General features: G+C 45.3%; 1 protein-coding gene across 1 annotated transcript in view; it reads left to right on the top strand.

Moving 5' to 3' along the window:
- Positions 1-2,055: 2,055 nt before the first annotated feature.
- Positions 2,056-19,026, top strand: part of RNF144A (ring finger protein 144A) — a 115,229-nt gene continuing 98,258 nt past the window's right edge. The window contains exon 1 of the mRNA XM_082249988.1: positions 2,056-2,189. The gene's annotated coding sequence lies outside the window, so the exon portion shown is untranslated. The remainder of the gene's footprint in view (positions 2,190-19,026) is intronic.

The following is a 19,026-nucleotide window of genomic DNA, read 5'->3' as shown; positions in this document are numbered from 1 at the left end:
CCTGTGATGGGTGGGTGTCTGGTACAAGGCCTGTGGGTGGCTGGCCGGTACAGCGCCTGTGGCTGGCAGGTACAGGGCCTGTGGGTGGCTGGCTGGTACAGGGCCTGTGGGTGGCTGGCTCGCTGGTAGAGTGCCTGTGACTGGCTTGCTGGTACAGGGCCTGTGGATGTGGGTGGCTGGCTGGCACTGGGCTGCTGTGGGTGGGTGAATGGCTGTGATACACTCCCCCAAGACTAGTCCCGACTCCAGACAAGGCTGTCCAAGGTGAGGGAGGCAGCCTAAGAAGGCAGAATGACGTCACAAAAATATCTGCAATATCTGCCTTTTCCAGGGCGGATACTGATATATTGGGGAAAGTGCATATCGGCCTTGCCTATAATCGGTCTATCCCTAAAATGTACCATTGTCACACTTTCTTTAATGCAACTTATTGAACATTTATTTTGAACATAGTGCAGAGAAATTCTGTGACGAGCGCATGTAATGTGGGCAGTGCACTATGTAGGTCGGGCTTTGTGTGGGTGTGGCTTGAGTGTGGACACAGGGGGCCCCATAATCTTCTATTTCCCGGGGGCCCCATGAGTTGTCAGTCCGCCCCTGGCTTCAGTATGTCACAGTACATGTTGGCATTCATGGTTCCCTCAATGAACTGTAGCTCCCCAGTGCCGGCAGCACTCATGCAGCTCCAGACCATGACACTTCCATCACCATGCTTGACTGTAGGCAAGACACACTTGTCTTTGTACTCCTATACTGGTTGCCGCCACACACGCTTGGTACCATCTGTGCCAAATAAGTTTATCTTGGTCTCATTAGACCACAGGACATGGTTCCAGTAATCAATGTCCTTAGTCTGCTTGTCTTCAGCAAACTGTGGGGTTTCTTGTGCATCATATTTAGAAGAGGCTTTCTTTTGGGACTGCAGCCACGCAGACCAATTTGATGCAGTGTGCGGCGTATGGTCTGAGCACTGACAGGCTGACCCCCCACCCCTTCAACTCTGCAGCAATGCTGGCAGCACTCATACGTCTATTTCTCAAAGACAACCTCTGTATATGACGCTGAGCACGTGCACTCAACTTCTTTGGTCAACCATGGTGAGGCCTGTTCTGAGTGAATCCTGTCCTGTTAAACCACTATATGGTCTTGGCCACCGTGCTGCAGCTCAGTTTCAGGGTCTTGGCAATCTTCTTATAGCCTAGGCCATCTTTATGTAGAGCAACATTTCTTATTTTCAGATCCCCAGAGAGTTCTTTGCCATGAGGTGCCATGTTGAACTTCCAGTGACCAGTATGAGAGAGTGAGAGCGATAACACTAAATCTAACACACCTGCTCCGCATTTACATCTGAGACCTTGTAACACTAACGAGTCACATGACACGGGGGAGGGAAAATGGCTAATTGGGCAAAATTTGGACATTTTCCTTTAGGGGTGTACACAGTTATGTTGCCAGCAGTTTAGCCATTAATGGCTGTGTGTTGAGTTATTTTGAGGGGACAGCAAATGTACACTGTTATATAAGCTGTACACTCACTACTTTACATTGTAGCAAAGTGTCATTTCTTCAGTGTTGTCACATGAAAAGATATAATATATTTACAAAAATGTGAGGGGTGTACTTACTTTTGTGAGCTACTGTAGTGTGTGTGTGTATTTATATATACATACATATACAGTATATATATATATTTCTATCTATCTATATCTATCTATATATATATATAATGTATTTATTGATTTTTAATAAATAAGGGGATTTCTTTCTTATTGGGGGGATGGGGGCGCTGAAGTTCCTCTCTAGCCTCCTGGATTGCCCATATGATGTAATGTAGATTTTATTGTAACCCACAGAAAATGATAAGAATAATAAAGTGTGTTGGAGAGAGTCAGGGCTGATCTGTGGCAGCTGTCATGCTATGAGTATCTATGAACACGTGTGAGGCTGTGTGATGATACAATGTATCAGTGTAGGAGAAGAAATGTTGCAATAATCCTCCAGTGACAGCGCTCACATCCACACACAGACCCGCCCCCTCCTCCGGGGCTCCTCCTCCCAAGCTCAGCCTCTTCCATCTTCTGAGAGCATCATCGGCTCCGCTCATTATCCCGGCACCAGCCTGTACTGCGCATGTGCGGAGCGGACACTGCATCAAGCTGCTGGGGGCTCTTCTTCTTCTGCTGGTGCCGGTAAGTAGACGCGGAGGCTGTTCGGGTCAGGACTGTCCGATCTGCTGTGTGTACGTGTGTTCTCCCCCTGGGGAAGGATTGCATGGCCTCTATGGTGTCCTAAGCTGGATGTGGACCTCCATCTTTACCCCAGCAGGCTGAAAGTGAAAGGGGGGTCGTTGTTGTGTGTTGGGGGTGCTGACTGTGATGATGGGGGGTGGATGGAGCCTTTTCTATAATCCGGAGACCGGACTCTTCCCCCTCCTTCAGAGGCTGAGCTGCTGAGGTCACCAGATAAGGAGGAAGAGGGAGGGCAGGCTCCTAGGACTAGCCTGGGCTAGGATCACCACAATGCCTGCCATTGTACAGGGAGGAGGAGGAGGTGACACCAGGCACACACAGGGGGACATGCCTGGAGGGGACATTATTATTGTGTGCGGACAAAGCTCAGGATCTGAATGGTTAGGGCTCAGGGTTACTGGCAGGAGCTGGAACCCTAGAGTAAGGAAAAATCCTCCATTGAAGTGAGGCTGCCCTGGCACTGCGTGGGTTAAATGCTGGTTTGGATCTGGGGGGGGGGCGAGAAGATGAGTTTTACTTACCCCAATTCCTCCGCTCCCCTAAACTCCCTCCAATACGGGTCCCTGCAGCCCCTTCTCTCCTACGCTCATCCAGACCTGAAATGGAAGTGAGACCACCAAGGGACAATCCACTGCTGGATCCTCCTAGGGGAGAAGAAGAAGAGAGGGTCCACTGCCGACTCTTCCCAGTCTCCCAGATCCTAACAAGCAGTAAACCCTTCCAGGGTGCGGGGTGACCTGCTACAAGGGAGGATTTCTACTTTTCCCAGAGATCAGCTTGAAGTTAGGGCACCGATCCAGGATCTTTTCACTTTTAGTATTGTTCTGGTTTTTACCAAAGCCACAGAGCAGCTTTTCTCAACCTCTGTACCCCAGAGGAACCCCAAAAGAATGTTCAGGTTTAGGAGAACCCCTGCTTAAGATGGTTTTGTTTAAAAGTTGTGGTACAATTGGTGGTTAATGAGAGGTAGTGACTTTAAGCTGATGGTCAGTAGATAGAATGCCCTTCCACTCTAGTAGTCCATGTGGTGCCTCCATATATTGGGAGGGAGTGGGAGGAATGCCCCTTACAATGATAGTCACTGGCAGGAATTCTAATTACATTGGTGGTCAGTGGGAGGAATGCTACTTACATTGGCAATGAGTGGGAGGAATGCTTCTTACATTGGTGGTCAGTGGGAACAAAACTCCTTACATTGGTGGTCAGTGGGGGAATGATTCTTACATTGGTGGTCAGTGGTAGGAATGCTTCTTACATTGGTGGTCAGTGGTAGGAATGCTACTTACATTGGTGGTCAGTGGTAGGAATGCTCCTTACATTGGTGGTCAGTGGGAGGAATGCTTCTTACATTGGTGGTCAGTGGGAGGAATCCTTCTTACATTTGTGGTAAGTGGGGGGAATGCTTCTTACATTGGTGGTCAGTGGTAGGAATGCTTCTTACATTGGTGGTCAGTGGGAGTAAGTTTCCCTTACATTGCTGGTCAGTAGGAGTAAGTTCCCCTTACATTGGTGGTCAGTAGGAGTAAGTTCCCCTTACATTGGTGGTCAGTGGGAGTAAGTTCCCCTTACATTGGTGGTCAGTGGGAGTAAGTTCCCCTTACATTGGTGGTCAGTGGGAGTAAGTTCCCCTTACATTGGTGGTCAGTGGGAGTAAGTTCCCCTTACATTGCTGGTCAGTAGGAGTAAGTTCCCCTTACATTGGTGGTCAGTGGGAGTAAGTTCCCCTTACATTGGTGGTCAGTGGGAGTAAGTTCCCCTTACATTGGTGGTCAGTGGGAGTAAGTTCCCCTTACATTGGTGGTCAGTGGGAGTAAGTTCCCCTTACATTGCTGGTCAGTGGGAGTAAGTTTCCCTTACATTGCTGGTCAGTAGGAGTAAGTTCTCATTTCATTGCTGGTCAGTGGGAGTAAGTTCTCATTTCATTGCTGGTTAGTGGGAGTAAGTTCCCTTTACATTGCTGGTCAGTGGGAGTAAGTTTCCCTTACATTGCTGGTCAGTGGGAGTAAGTTTCCCTTACATTGCTGGTCAGTGGGAGTAAGTTCTCATTTCATTGCTGGTCAGTGGGAGTAAGTTCCCTTTACATTGCTGGTCAGTGGGAGTAAGTTCCCCTTACATTGCTGGTCAGTGGGAGTAAGTTCCCCTTACATTGCTGGTCAGTGGGAGTAAGTTCCCCTTACATTGCTGGTCAGTAGGAGTAAGTTCTCATTTCATTGCTGGTCAGTGGGAGTAAGTTCCCCTTACATTGCTGGTCAGTAGGAGTAAGTTCTCATTTCATTGCTGGTCAGTAGTAGTAAGTTCCCCTTACATTGCTGGTCAGTGGGAGTAAGTTCCCCTTACATTGCTGGTTAGTGGGTGTAAGTTCCCCTTACATTGCTGGTCAGTGGGAGTAAGTTCCCCTTACATTGCTGGTCAGTGGGAGTAAGTTCCCCTTACATTGCTGGTCAGTGGGAGTAAGTTCCCCTTACATTGCTGGTCAGTGGGAGTAAGTTCCCCTTACATTGCTGGTCAGTGGGAGTAAGTTCCCCTTCCATTGCTGGTTAGTGGGTGTAAGTTCCCCTTACATTGCTGGCCAGTGGGAGTAAGTTCCCCTTACATTGCTGGTCAGTGGGAGTAAGTTCCCCTTACATTGCTGGTTAGTGGGTGTAAGTTCCCCTTACATTGCTGGTCAGTGGGAGTAAGTTCCCCTTACATTGCTGGTCAGTGGGAGTAAGTTCCCCTTACATTGCTGGTCAGTGGGAGTAAGTTCCCCTTACATTGCTGGTCAGTGGGAGTAAGTTCCCCTTACATTGCTGGTCAGTGGGAGTAAGTTCCCCTTACATTGCTGGTTAGTGGGTGTAAGTTCCCCTTACATTGCTGGTCAGTGGGAGTAAGTTCCCCTTACATTGCTGGTCAGTGGGAGTAAGTTCCCCTTACATTGCTGGTCAGTAGGAGTAAGTTCTCATTTCATTGCTGGTTAGTGGGAGTAAGTTCCCTTTACATTGCTGGTCAGTAGTAGTAAGTTCTCATTTCATTGCTGGTTAGTGGGAGTAAGTTCCCTTTACATTGCTGGTCAGTAGGAGTAAGTTCTCATTTCATTGCTGGTTAGTGGGAGTAAGTTCCCTTTACATTGCTGGTCAGTGGGAGTAAGTTCCCTTTACATTTCTGGTCAGTGGGAGTAAGTTCCCTTTACATTGCTAGCCAGTGGGAGTAAGTTCCCCTTACATTGCTTGTTAATTGCAGTAAGTTCCCCTTATATTGCTGGTCAGTGGGAGTAAGTTCTCCTTTCATTGCTTGTCAGTGGGAGTAAGTTCCCCTTGCATTGCTGGTCAGTGGGAGTAAGTTCCCTTTACATTGCTGGTCAGTGGGAGTAAGTTCCCTTTACATTGCTGGTCAGTGGGAGTAAGTTCCCTTTACATTGCTGGTTAGTGGGAGTAAGTTCCCTTTACATTGCTGGTTAGTGGGAGTAAGTTCCCTTTACATTGCTGGTCAGTGGGAGTAAGTTCCCTTTACATTGCTGGTCAGTGGGAGTAAGTTCCCCTTACATTGCTGGTCAGTAGGAGTAAGTTCTCATTTCATTGCTGGTTAGTGGGAGTAAGTTCCCTTTACATTGCTGGTCAGTAGTAGTAAGTTCCCTTTACATTGCTGGTCAGTGGGAGCAAGTTCCCTTTACATTTCTGGTCAGTGGGAGTAAGTTCCCTTTACATTTCTGGTCAGTGGGAGTAAGTTCCCTTTACATTGCTGGTCAGTAGTAGTAAGTTCCCTTTACATTGCTGGTCAGTAGTAGTAAGTTCCCTTTACATTGCTGGTCAGTAGGAGTAAGTTCCCTTTACATTTCTGGTCAGTGGGAGTAAGTTCCCTTTACATTGCTGGTCAGTAGTAGTAAGTTCCCCTTACATTGCTGGTCAGTGGGAGTAAGTTCCCTTTACATTGCTGGTCAGTAGTAGTAAGTTCCCCTTACATTGCTGGTCAGTGGGAGTAAGTTCCCCTTACATTGCTGGTCAGTGGGAGTAAGTTCCCCTTACATTGCTGGTCAGTGGGAGTAAGTTCCCCTTACATTGCTGGTCAGTGGGAGTAAGTTCCCCTTACATTGCTGGCCAGTGGGAGTAAGTTCCCCTTACTTTGCTGGTCAGTGGGAGTAAGTTCCCCTTACTTTGCTGGTCAGTGGGAGTAAGTTCCCCTTACATTGCTGGTCAGTAGGAGTAAGTTCCCCTTACTTTGCTGGTCAGTAGGAGTAATGCTCCTTAAAGCAGAGTTCCAGTCAATTTTATGTTAATTAAAAGTCAGCAGCTTCAAATACTGTAGCTGCTGACTTTTAATAAACAGGCACTCACCTGTCCCACAATCTAGATGTACTCACCCGAGCCGTTCCTTCCTTCACTGCTCTGTCCCTGGGCACTGGCATTTCAACTGTAGGCACCTGGCTGTGACAGCTTGCTGCTTCACAGCCAGGTGCCCACTGCGCATGCGCGAGCCACTCTACACATTGTGGATGGTCCCCCAGTTTTCTGGGACTTGTGATGTGTCCCAGGAGACTGCAGTGAGGGAAGCAAGGAGGAGAACTAGGCCTAGGTGATCCGAGCGGAAGTGGGAGTGGGTACCTGTCAGAACCAGGTACCCACCCCCCCCCCCTGCTAAAAAAAAGTGCCATTTAGTGAAGGGGAACTCCACTTTAAGCCAGCCATACATGGATTGAAATCGGTGGGTTCATCAAGGGACTGACAGAATTTCAATCCTTGAAAGGGCAAGGTGGTGGTACAGAAGTCGACTTCTGTACAATCACCCTGTTGGGTTTCTGCTGCTCAATCAGTGCTGCTAGCTATAGCCAATGGTGCTGATGTACTCTGATGGGTGGAAGTCTTCCCGCTGTCAGAATACAATAGCTCACCCATGCAGTGCAAGTGCAGCCCCATTTTTACTTTCCGTGGAGTGCAGCTTTAACTCACAAACCTCCTCGAATAAGTGGATGGGGGAATCAAGTCGCAACTAAAGAATGCTCCTTACATTGATGGTCAGTGGGAGAATGCTCTTTACATTGATGGTCAGTGGGAAGAATGCTCCTTACATTGATGGTCAGTGGGAAGAATGCTCTTTACATTGATGGTCAGTGGGAAGAATGCTCTTTACATTGATGGTCAGTGGGAAGAATGCTCCTTACATTAATGATCAGTGGGAAGAATGCTCCTTGCATTGATGATCAGTGGGGAGAATGCTCCTTACATTGATGATCAGTGGGAAGAATGCTCTTTACATTGATGGTCAGTGGGAAGAATGCTCTTTACATTGATGATCAGTGGGAAGACTGCTCCTTACATTGATGATCAGTGAGAAGAATGCTCCTTGCATTGATGATCAGTGGGGAGAATGCTCCTTACATTGATGGTCAGTGGGAAGAATGCTCTTTACATTGATGGTCAGTGGGAAGAATGCTCCTTACATTGATGGTCAGTGGGAGAATGCTCCTTGCATTGATGATCAGTGGGAAGAATGCTCCTTACATTGATGGTCAGTGGGAGAATGCTCTTTACATTGATGGTCAGTGGGAAGAATGCTCCTTACATTGATGGTCAGTGGGAAGAATGCTCTTTACATTGATGGTCAGTGGGAAGAATGCTCTTTACATTGATGGTCAGTGGGAAGAATGCTCCTTACATTAATGATCAGTGGGAAGAATGCTCCTTGCATTGATGATCAGTGGGGAGAATGCTCCTTACATTGATGATCAGTGGGAAGAATGCTCTTTACATTGATGGTCAGTGGGAAGAATGCTCTTTACATTGATGATCAGTGGGAAGACTGCTCCTTACATTGATGATCAGTGAGAAGAATGCTCCTTGCATTGATGATCAGTGGGAAGAATGCTCCTTACATTGATGGTCAGTGGGAAGAATGCTCTTTACATTGATGGTCAGTGGGAAGAATGCTCCTTACATTGATGGTCAGTGGGAGAATGCTCCTTGCATTGATGATCAGTGGGAAGAATGCTCCTTACATTGATGGTCAGTGGGAGAATGCTCCTTGCATTGATGATCAGTGGGAAGAATGCTCCTTACATTGATGGTCAGTGGGAAGAATGCTCCTTACATTGATGGTCAGTGGGAAGAATGCTCCTTACATTGGTGGTCAGTGGGAGGAATGCTCCTTACATTGATGGTCAGTGGGAAGAATGCTCCTTACATTGATGGTCAGTGGGAAGAATGCTCCTTACATTGATGATCAGTGGGAGGAATGCTCCTTACATTGATGGTCAGTGGGAAGAATGCTCCTTACATTGGTATCTTTTCTATGTATGCTTTTCTCTAAGTAAAATATTTGTATTAATAGTAGCTTTCTTTCTTGGCATAGTGTTTGTTAAAAGCATAAAAAAACAAACAAACAAAGGTGTCAGATAAGTTTCATGTGATGCTTGCAGGGACAGTAAATGAGTGTTCTGTGCAATTGTTTGATTATTTGAAGATAGAAAATTAGACATGGGAAAAAATCATTTGTTTGATGTGAAATTAATCCGAGAGAAATCTGAAAAGAAAAAAAAAAAAAAAAAAAAGAAAAACAGACTCTTAAGGTACCCATGACAAAACAATATTACTTAAAACACATCATCACATACCCTCAATACCATATGTCTGCACTACCCTCTGCTGATCTTAGATATCTGAAATGAATCGATCACATATACAAAACACAGATGGTGATGTGGGGATCCCTATGGTGGGGACATATGGTAATGAGGGGGTGTGATTTGTGAATTAGCTATGTCGCTCTTGTTTTATGCATAATTTTTAACTGAATATTTATTAACCACTTTAACACTTTAATTCCCTCCCTTCCTGCCCAGGCCAATTTTCCCCTTTTAGCGCTGTTGCAATTTGAATGACAATTGCGCGGTCATGCAACACTGTACCTACACCAAATTTATGTAATTTTCCCCCCACAAATAGAGCTTTCTTTTGGTGGTATTTGATCACCTGTGCGATTTTTACTTTTTGCTAAACAAATAAAAAAAGACCGAAAAGTTTGAAAAAAAAAAAAAAAGTTTTTTTGTTTATGTTATACAATTTTGTAAATAAATATGTTTTTTCCTGCACTGATGAGCACTGATGAGACTGCACTGACAGGCACTGATGAGGAGGCACTGATGGGGTGGCACTGATGGGGCGGCACTGATAGGCGGCACTGATATGCGTCACTGATAGGCACTGATATGCGGCACTGATAGGTAGCACAGATATGCAGCATTGGTGGGCACTGGTAGGCGGCACTGCTGGGCACTGATAGGCGGCATTGATGAACACTGATAGGTGGCACTGATGGGCACAAATGGGCAATGATAGGCGGCACTGGTGGGCACTGATGGGCACTGATGGGTGGCACTGACGGGCGGCACTGATGGGCACTGATGGGCACTGATAGGTGGCAATGGTGGGCAATAATGGGCACTGGTGGGCGACACTAAAGGATAGCAGTGATGGGCACTTGTGGGCAGCACTGATAGGGAGGACACTGGTGGGCATCACTGATGGGGAGGGCAATGGGGGGCTCAATCAATGATCTAATTACCAGTGCCGACCCCCCCCCCCTGTCAGGGGAGCCGCCGATCGGCGCTCCTTTACTCGTGCCTGTCAGGCACGAACTAAGGAAAGCCGATCAACGGCTGTTCCTATTTACTATGTGACCAGCCGTGATTGGACACGGCTGATCACATAGTAAAGAGCCTCCGTCAGAGGCTCTTTACCGAGATCGGAGATGCAGGGTGTCAGGCTGACACCTCGCATCACCGATCGCCGCTCTGCGCGCCCCCGGGGGGCGCCCAGAGCTGTGTTATCCTGCCGCCGTCATATGACGTCCGGTCAGGATAACACAACCACATTCCCGCCGTCAATTTGTAATAGGGCGGGCGGGAAGTGGTTAAAAATCTGAATATTTTTTGTACTATTGTCATATCATGTTATTGTTCTGTGTACCCTAAAAATCAGTTTTTTTTCAAGTTTCTCCTGGATCTGGGTGTTGTACCCTTTATTACATACTTTCCTGCATTTGCACCTAATTTGGTGGCGAAAGGGTGACATTTTTCACTTCCCTAGATCTATTTTTTTGGCTGTGATCACGTAAGAAAGATCCTTGAAATGAGTGGTTTTTAGGTGTATGCTGCTTTATTTGGTCAGGCTCCTATCTAATGTCTATATGTAGCTTAGGGTACTGATGGCAGATAGGGACGTAGTGCTCCAATTTGCCCACATCTTTAGTGACTGATCCTAAGATCAGAGTGCTCCCCCCAGCCTTGTGTGCATTGCCTATTGTGGATTGTCCCACTCTAGGTGTTTCATAGTTGGTTCTTAGAGTTTTTGTAATGCCTTCAATTAATCTGGTGGTGTCCCCTGGATGTAGGATTAGAAGACATTCACACCCCAGAATCGCACAGGAATGCACTCTGCCTGATTCAGTGTAACGCGTTTTTCAGTAGTGCGTGTGCTACTTATAAAGATCCACTCTAAGGCCGGCCATATTCTTTCCTGCAACCACAGGAAATGGTAGACGGCCATTCTGTCTCCACGGGGAGCATTTGCGAGTGCCCGGCGGCAATCACGGCCGCCGGACCCACTGATCAGCTTCCCCTGTGGCGAATGGGCATGCGTGTGTGCCCCCACTAGTGGTCTCGTGAATCGACGTACAGTTACGTTGTTTTGCGGGACAGAGCCGACCTGCCACAGTTAAACTATGGCGGCTGGTTGGCAAGGGGTAACTCCAGCTTTTCCCTGGTGTGTAGCCATCTCTTGCAGGGCCCATCTATGACCAGGGCCGTCTTTAAGGCAGGGCAAAAGGGGCAGCTGCCCCGGGCCCATTCATTGTTGTGGGGCCTAAAACAGCTGCCCTTTGAGCCTGCACTGCCTGAGAATAGTTGATAAGCGGATTTGGGAGGGCCCAAGAAAATGTTTGCCCAGGGTCCAATCAATAATAAAGACGGCCCTGTCTGTGACATATGTGAAGGTGTCACTTTTTTCACTTGTGTCACTCCCTGCCTACAAATGTAAACACCACATTTCTAAAGTAGGGGTTGTACATGTGTCTTTTCATTATCCGCTGCTTATTAGAGGGGTTTTTTATTGAGCCAAATGACTCCAAAATGTAGGTAATGATCACTTTTAACCAGTTTTTCATTCCATAAATAACCAAAAGCGAAATTTGGTCGCTTCAGCAGGGACTGGACAAATTTTGATCCATGTGTGGCCATTGTGGTTTAACAGAAGTTGATCTATCAATCGACTTGTATTCAACTGCTCTGTTGGTATTTATTTATTTTTTGCTCGATCAGCGCAGCAGGCAATAGCCTTCAGCGTTGATCTGTGTATGTGTGTTTTCATCACTACTATGGAATGTTTTGAGGTATTGGCAGTAGGTTGCTTTGATCTGTTGGGTTGTTTTTGTGAATGAAAGTCGGTTTAACCAGTCTAAAGATTGACATGTGTGGCTGGCATTAGGATAGAGCTGGCATATGAGGGGCATGAAAGTGTCTTAGTCCCGATATGTATGAATACAAAAAAGAAGAATACCCAAGGGACTTTGTAAGACTCAAACCACAAGGTATAAAATGTACACAATTTACTAAATTTTATACACTTTGGTACATACAATTGAAATAATTCTAGTAGACATAGGTACATAGAGATATGCATGGGTTTCCATAGTTACATCAAAGTATGACTGACAATCCAAGGTGTAAATGTATATATGATAAAATTTCTCTACGCGTTTCGCAAGACCATTCCCCTCCCTAAGGAGATACATATATAAATGCCTGAAATTAGAGACAGTTGTTAGGCATTAGAGCAGAAAGGGAGGATAAGAAAGGAAAAGGGGGGGGGGAAGGCATAAAAAGGGAGAGGGAAGACCAAAACTTACAATTGTGTATAACAGTCCTAACAAACTTCCAAACCGGGGTAAACAATCAAGTAGATTCATAGTTCCCATAGGACTCCCCATTGGAGATGAAGATGAAGGAAAACAGGAAGGGATCCCCAAACGGTCCATGTAGTTCTCCCCGGGGGCTGTGGACTTCAGATGACTACTTCTCTAGTCAGTTGTTTTCAACCGGATTAAAGCTGAACTCTAGACAGGTATAAGAGATGCAAATTGATGTATTCATTTATATAAAAATGAATGGATTTTTTTTCATCGTAAGCAGGAAGCTAGATTTGAATCAGCCCCCTACAGTCCCTGTACAGCAGAGCACAGAGAGAGAGAGGGAGAAGCAGCACAAAGAATCATTTAGTTGAGCTGCAGTGGAAGAAACTTGCTGATAGGAGAGAGCAGAGTGACAGAGAAATGATGAGCTCATCACTCTGCTGATTCTCTTTTCACTGTCCAGTCACATCGTGGGGAAGGACAAGACCTGTAGGTGTCATCTAACTGCAGCAGAGAAAAATCAGACAGGGCTGTGCTGCATGATGGAGCTGTGTAAATCTCAGGACTGGATGAACACACATACAAATCTTCTTAGCTCCCTTATATGTATTTCATTTGTGTATTTAGCTCTTTGCCTGAAGTTCAGCTTAAACGTCCAATCTCATGTCAGTAAAATTCAATGCACAATTTTATTTGAGACGATGGCTAAAGGAAAATAGGCTCCACACTTTGCAAAGTGAAGGTGCACTCTGCAAGTACAATTGCCACAGAGCTTAGTAAATGAGCAAAACTCTGCTGACTTCCATCCTCCAATCATGGGCAAGCAAAAATGCTGTTTTTTTTAATCTTCCTTGCACATGATTGGGTATTCTTTACACAGTGAAGCTTCACCTCATTTACAAAGCTCCAGAGCAACTGCACATGCAGAGTGCACAGTCTATTTGCCTTTAGTAAATCAACCCTACAGGGTCGATCAGGTACATTAGAAAGCTTGCCTTGAACCCCCCCGCCTTTGTGATAAGCAGCACTGGGTTATGCTGCCGTCTCTCCACTCCATACATAATGCTGGACAGGACCAGGCTGTCATTGTTGTGTGATGAGCAGCCAGTAGGGATATAGAATTGCACATGCCTGTCTAATCAGCGCTGGATAACTATGAGCACCCTAAAATTAGCTGCAGCCCCTGCTACCCCTCTGAAAAGTAATCCATGATGGGTGGCTTTTCAAAGAGCAGTTGACAGGCAGTTGGGGCGGTGATATGCCGCCTCCTCACTGTCTGTTTTTAAAAAGCTGAACCATCTTGCGTAACTGCATACACTTAAGTGGGTTGTGTTCGGCTGCCAAATATGACATACAGTTTAAAGCGGTTGTAAACCTGCTGAAAAAACAAACAAACGAAATTGTGCAAGACAAAGGCATATTGTGCTAGTATGCATCTCATACTAGCACATTATGAAATACTCATCTTAGAATGATGCCTTCTCAGCGGCACCCGGTCACTGCTGGGAGGGCTGACATCTTCTCCTGTTCTTTTCTTCTGGGTTCGCAGACTCTGGCGCTGTGAGTGGTCGGAGCCGCAATGATGTCACTCCCGCACATGCACACAGGAGCTCCCGGTTCCGGCAAGAAGCTCTGAAGTTCCGTCATGGGCCGCCGGACCTTCAAAGAGCATGCACAGCTGATGTCAGCGGCTGCATGCAGGGTGAATATCTCCTAAATCGTGCAGAGATATTAATTTTACTTACAGGTAATTCTTATTATAGGTTTAGCTGTAGGTTAAAATAAGAAAGTGGGGTATACAACCTCTTTCATTTTTTGGGAAGCCTGCATGAGCAACTGCATGTCCTTATTTAGGTGGGCATTTGGGGGGGCACGAATGTCCTAAGGCTAGGTTTACATCTGAGTGGGTGCGGGAAGGCATGTAATTGCACACCTTCCCGGACCTGCAGAGAAAAATGCGCTGCTGCTTAGGAGATGCGATAGTGTATCATTAATCCTAAGGGCACCCCACTCACTGGAAGCAGCAGCACGGTTTCCCGTTCTGGGAAGCACACTGCACTATGTGGTTTCCCTGCGGCCATGTTTTTGGAAGAGGCGCAGGGACCTTTTCCCTGTGTTTTCAGGAGGTACCCCACTTAGAGAGAAGGACGGCTGTTGTAAACACAGCTGACCATTCTTCTCTCTGACATGATCACAGAACGCCTGTGATCCTTTTATATAGGATCACAGGTCTCTGTGGTCATTTCACAAGCCCATCCCCCCACAGTTAGAAAACACCCCCCTAGGCTCACACTTAACCCTTTGATCACCACTGTGTTAACCCCTTCCCTGCCAATGTCATTATTACAGTAAAAGTGCATATTTTTAACACTGATTACTGTAGTAATGTCACTGGTCCCCCAAAAGTGTAAAAAAATGTCAGTTAGGGGTCCGATCTGTCCGCCACAATGTCGCTAAAAATTGCAGATCACTGCCATTACTAGTAAAAAATAAATAAACAAATAGAAATTACATAAATCGTTTTCCCTAGTTTGTAGACGCGATAACTTTTGCACAAACCAATCAAAATACGCTTATTACGATTTTTGTACCAAAAATATGTAGCAGAAAACAAATTGGCCTAGAAGGATGAAAAGTTTTGATTTTTACATTTTAAATTTTTTTTTTTGGAATAATATATAGCAGAATGTGAAAAATATTGTTTTTTTTTTTTTTCAGAATTGTTGCTTTTTTTTTTGTTTATAGCGCAAAAAATAAAAATCGCATAGGTGATCAAATACCACCAAAAGAAAGCTCTGTTTGAGGGGAAAAAAAGAACATCAATTTTATTTCAGTACAGCGTCTCACGACCGGGCAATTTTCTGTTAAAATAACGCAGTGCCGAATTGCAAAAAATGACCTGGTCACTAAGGGGGGGAATCCTTCCAGTCCAGAACTGGTTAAGCGAAACAAAACCTTGAGCCTTTCGAACCACTTTAAGCTTGCCATACTTTATACAATTTTTGTTTCTGAATAATTTCGTTAAGTTTTACCTTCAGCTATGTAGTGCAGAGGCCTGCCTGATTGGATACATATTGAAAGTGTTTAGGTTTGACCTCATATTATATGTTTTTTTGGTAAATCTAAAGGAAAATTGTACAAGAAAATTGGTTAATGTATGGCCAGCCTTTGAATTCGAGATCACACAACCATAGCCCTTCTTTCCTTGGTACATTATATCAGTATCTGTACATGAGATCTTGGAGGCTGAACACCCTCTGCTGAGTGAACTTTGGTTGGAGATGTCTATGGGGAAGCCAGTACCTTTCTCCTCTGAGCATTGCTTATGTAACTAATGGGTCATACACACTATAAGAGTTTCTGAAGACTTTTTCCTTTAGACTTACCAAAACCATATAATATGAGGTCAAACCTTAACACTTTCAATTTGTATGCAATCTGGCAGGCCCTTGCACTACATAGAAAAGGTAAATCTGAAGGAAAAAGTCTTCAGAAAATCTTATACACTGTAGTGTGTATGGCCCTTAACCATTTGCCGACTGCCGCAAGTAAATATACTGCGGCGGTCAGCCCCTCACAGGCAGAGTGACGTATCGGTACGTCACTAGCCTGTAATGCTCTGGGGAGCGAGGGCGCGCCCGTGCGTGTGAGCGGCGAACCCGATGTCCGCCGCTCACTCACGATCGTCCGTGACAGCGGGAGAAAGGCAGGCGGCTGATGTAAACAAGCCGCCTGTCATTCTCCCCTGTGTAGGAACAGTGATCATTGTTCCTACACCTCAAGCCACAGCCAATCACAGTTAGAATCACGCCCCTAGGGACACACATAACCCCTCCCTCTCAAAAAAAGTTAACCCCTTCCCTACCAGTGTCATTTTACAGTAACAGTGCATATGTATAGCACTGGTTACTGTAGTAATGTCACTGGTAACCCCAAAAGTGTCAAAAATGTCAGTCAAGGGTCCGATCTGTCCGCCCCAATGTCGCAGTCCTGCAAAAAAAAATCACAGATAGCCGCCATCACGTGTTAAAAAAAAAAACAACAAAAATGACAAAAATCTTTCCCTTTGTTAGTAAACGCGATAACTTTTGCGCAAAACAAACAAAATAAGCTTTTTGCGATTTTTTTTTACCAATCATAGGTAGCATAAAACAAATTGGCCGAAAATGTTAAAAAATTTTGATTTTTACATTTTTTTGGGGAATTTCATATAGAAAAATGTGAAAAATATTGTTATTTTTGCAAAATTGACGCTCTTTTTTTGTTTATAGCGCATGATCAAAAAATCGCACATGTGATCAAATACCCTTAAAGAAAGCTCTGTTTGTGGGAAAAAAAGGACGCCAAATTTGTTTAGGTACAGCGTCACACGACCGCGCAATTGTCCGTTAAATTCACGCAGTGCCGAATCGCAAAATACCCCCTGGTCAGGAAGGGGGTAAAATCTTCCGGGGCTTAAGTGGTTAAGAATCCCAGCAGCTTGCTGAATACATTGTTGCTTCTCCTTCTAAATGTATCCAGCTTGGTATATCTTGGATGTTTAGTAAGGTTACATTGTATGACATGTGACACTGCTCTTCACTGTTTCCCTGTTATTATAATGAAATGGCATAGGATTAATGGCAGGGCATTGTCTGGACACAATTAGACGTTTTGTGTTACACAAGAGGGGGGCAGTTCCATTCCATCCCTTGCACAGAGCTGCCCAGTGTATATTGTTCCAGGAGCCGTGTGTGCTTTTACCACATTCCTGCAGACCATCTATTTATCCTGCACACTGCCCCGGGTTATATGTCTCCAGGTTTATTGACCAAGGCAGGAGCATGGGCTGATCTGGAGATTTCTACAGGCCGCTGTTTACATTGAAGACAATACGGTCGTCTGTTGGCTGATTATTCTAAATAGACATCACTGAATGGACTTTATGTTTTATAATGCAGTCATATGTAAACAGAAAAATAAAAATAATTTATAACTTTTATCTAATTTTATCAATAATTGAAATAATTACCTAATTAAAGTTCCTTTATATAGGTTTAGAATAAGATGTCAGCATGGATATCACACAACTTCTTTAAACTAAATCTCTCTAAAACCGTGCTGATGATAACCCCCCCCCCCCCTTCCACTTTTCCATCAAAATCAATAATGCAACCATCAATCCCTTCCTTCACGCCAGGGTACTTGGTATAATCCTAGACTCTGATCTGTCCTTTCAGAGTCCATTCAGACTAGCGCGACTTGTCAGGCGACTTGGTCGCCTGACATGTCGCGGTCGGTCGCTCGCCATTGAGTAGTACAGGACCCGTTCTAATAGGAGCGACACAAGTCGCTCCGACTTAGAAAAGGGTCCTGTACTACTTTGGGTCGACCTGGAGGCGACTTGCATTGACTTCAATTATATGAAGTCCGTGCAGGTCGCGCCAAAGTCGCGTTGCACGCTGTGCACCGCGACTTCACAGGTCGCCCCACAAAGTCGTGTCGCGCCAGTCTGAATGGGCTGTCAGCCTCAAATCCAATCGTTGTCAAAAGCTTGTAGACTTCACCTCCGCAACATCTCTAAAATTTGCCCCTTTTTAACGAATGAAACCAACAAGCTACTCGTTCACTCCCTTGTTATCGCCTGCCTTGACTATTACAACTCCTTCCTCATTAGCCTACCTCTCTATAGCCTATCCTCTCTTCAGTCTATCATGAATACTGCTGCCAGACTTGTCTACTTTACCAACTGTTCAATGCCTTCCCCAAGCTGAATCACCAATCATATCACCCAAACCGTTCTCTCTGCTCCTCTGAAGACCTCCTACTCTCAAGCTTCCTGGTCTCCTCCTCCCATGCTCATCTCCAGGGCTTCTCCAGAGCCTCCTCCATCCTCTGGAACTCTCTATCTCAGTCTGTTGGGCTATCTACTACTCTGGCTGCGTTTAGACGATCCCTGAAAGCTCATCTCTTCAGGGAAGCCTATCACACCTTCAACTAATTTTTATCACCTCCATCAGCTCCTCCCCCACAGTTATAACCTTTTGTACTATTTGCCCCACCCTCTTAGATTGTAAACTTTTATGAGCAGGGACCTCTTAACCCTCTTGTTTTTTTTTTTTTTTAGTGTAACAGTACTGTCTACCTTTTATAATGTAAAGTGCTGTGTAAACTGTTGGCGCTATATAAATTCTGTATAATGATAATAATACAGGTTCCCATTTTTTCAGGGGGGGGGGGGGGATATGGGTAAAATGATACATGTCTGTTGACATCTGCCGCTCTATAGGTCTAATGGATAGTCAGATCGGCAGATCGGGTCCGCCTAAAAAACTGGCAGACCCGATCGGTCTGTCTGTGTGAAAGGGGCCTGAATCACAGTCTAGGCCAGGATGATGGTGCACAGAGAACTAGCAAAGACCTGCATAGTGCCCCATAAACCCGGCAGAGACTCACGGCATATCTGCACAGGTGACACTGCCTATCTCATTAAAGGTAATTGGTCTGCACCACAACCTCTAGAAAAATGCTTGGCTCGCAGTTAGAGTGCATTAGCCTTTGTTATAAATTGCCTTTCAGCAAAAACAAACAAAGGTAGATAGGTGTATATATATATATATATATATATATATATATACTGTATATATATTAGCAGAAAAAGTCCAGAACCGATTATTTGCAGGTAATTACTCCATGAGCAATTATATATGAGCGGTCACGATTAGCTGCAGGAGCTGTCAGCCTCCCATTGCTTTCAGTGGCGCTAATGGCCACATTTGCAATTGTAAACAGGGCCTTAGAGGATATGTTTAGCGGTATTAGACACATTTACATAACATTTACGAACCAGCCAGCCGAAGCCATACATGTTGAAATTTCTCCTGATTCCCCTCACCCACACTAAACAGCATGGATGGAGGAA

This window comes from Pelophylax lessonae (genome assembly GCF_965119305.1).
Source record: "Pelophylax lessonae genome assembly, chromosome: 3".
Classification (NCBI taxonomy): Eukaryota; Metazoa; Chordata; class Amphibia; order Anura; family Ranidae; genus Pelophylax; species Pelophylax lessonae.
Note: the sequence above shows the minus strand (reverse complement) of the source record. Positions and strands in the feature narration are given on the sequence as shown.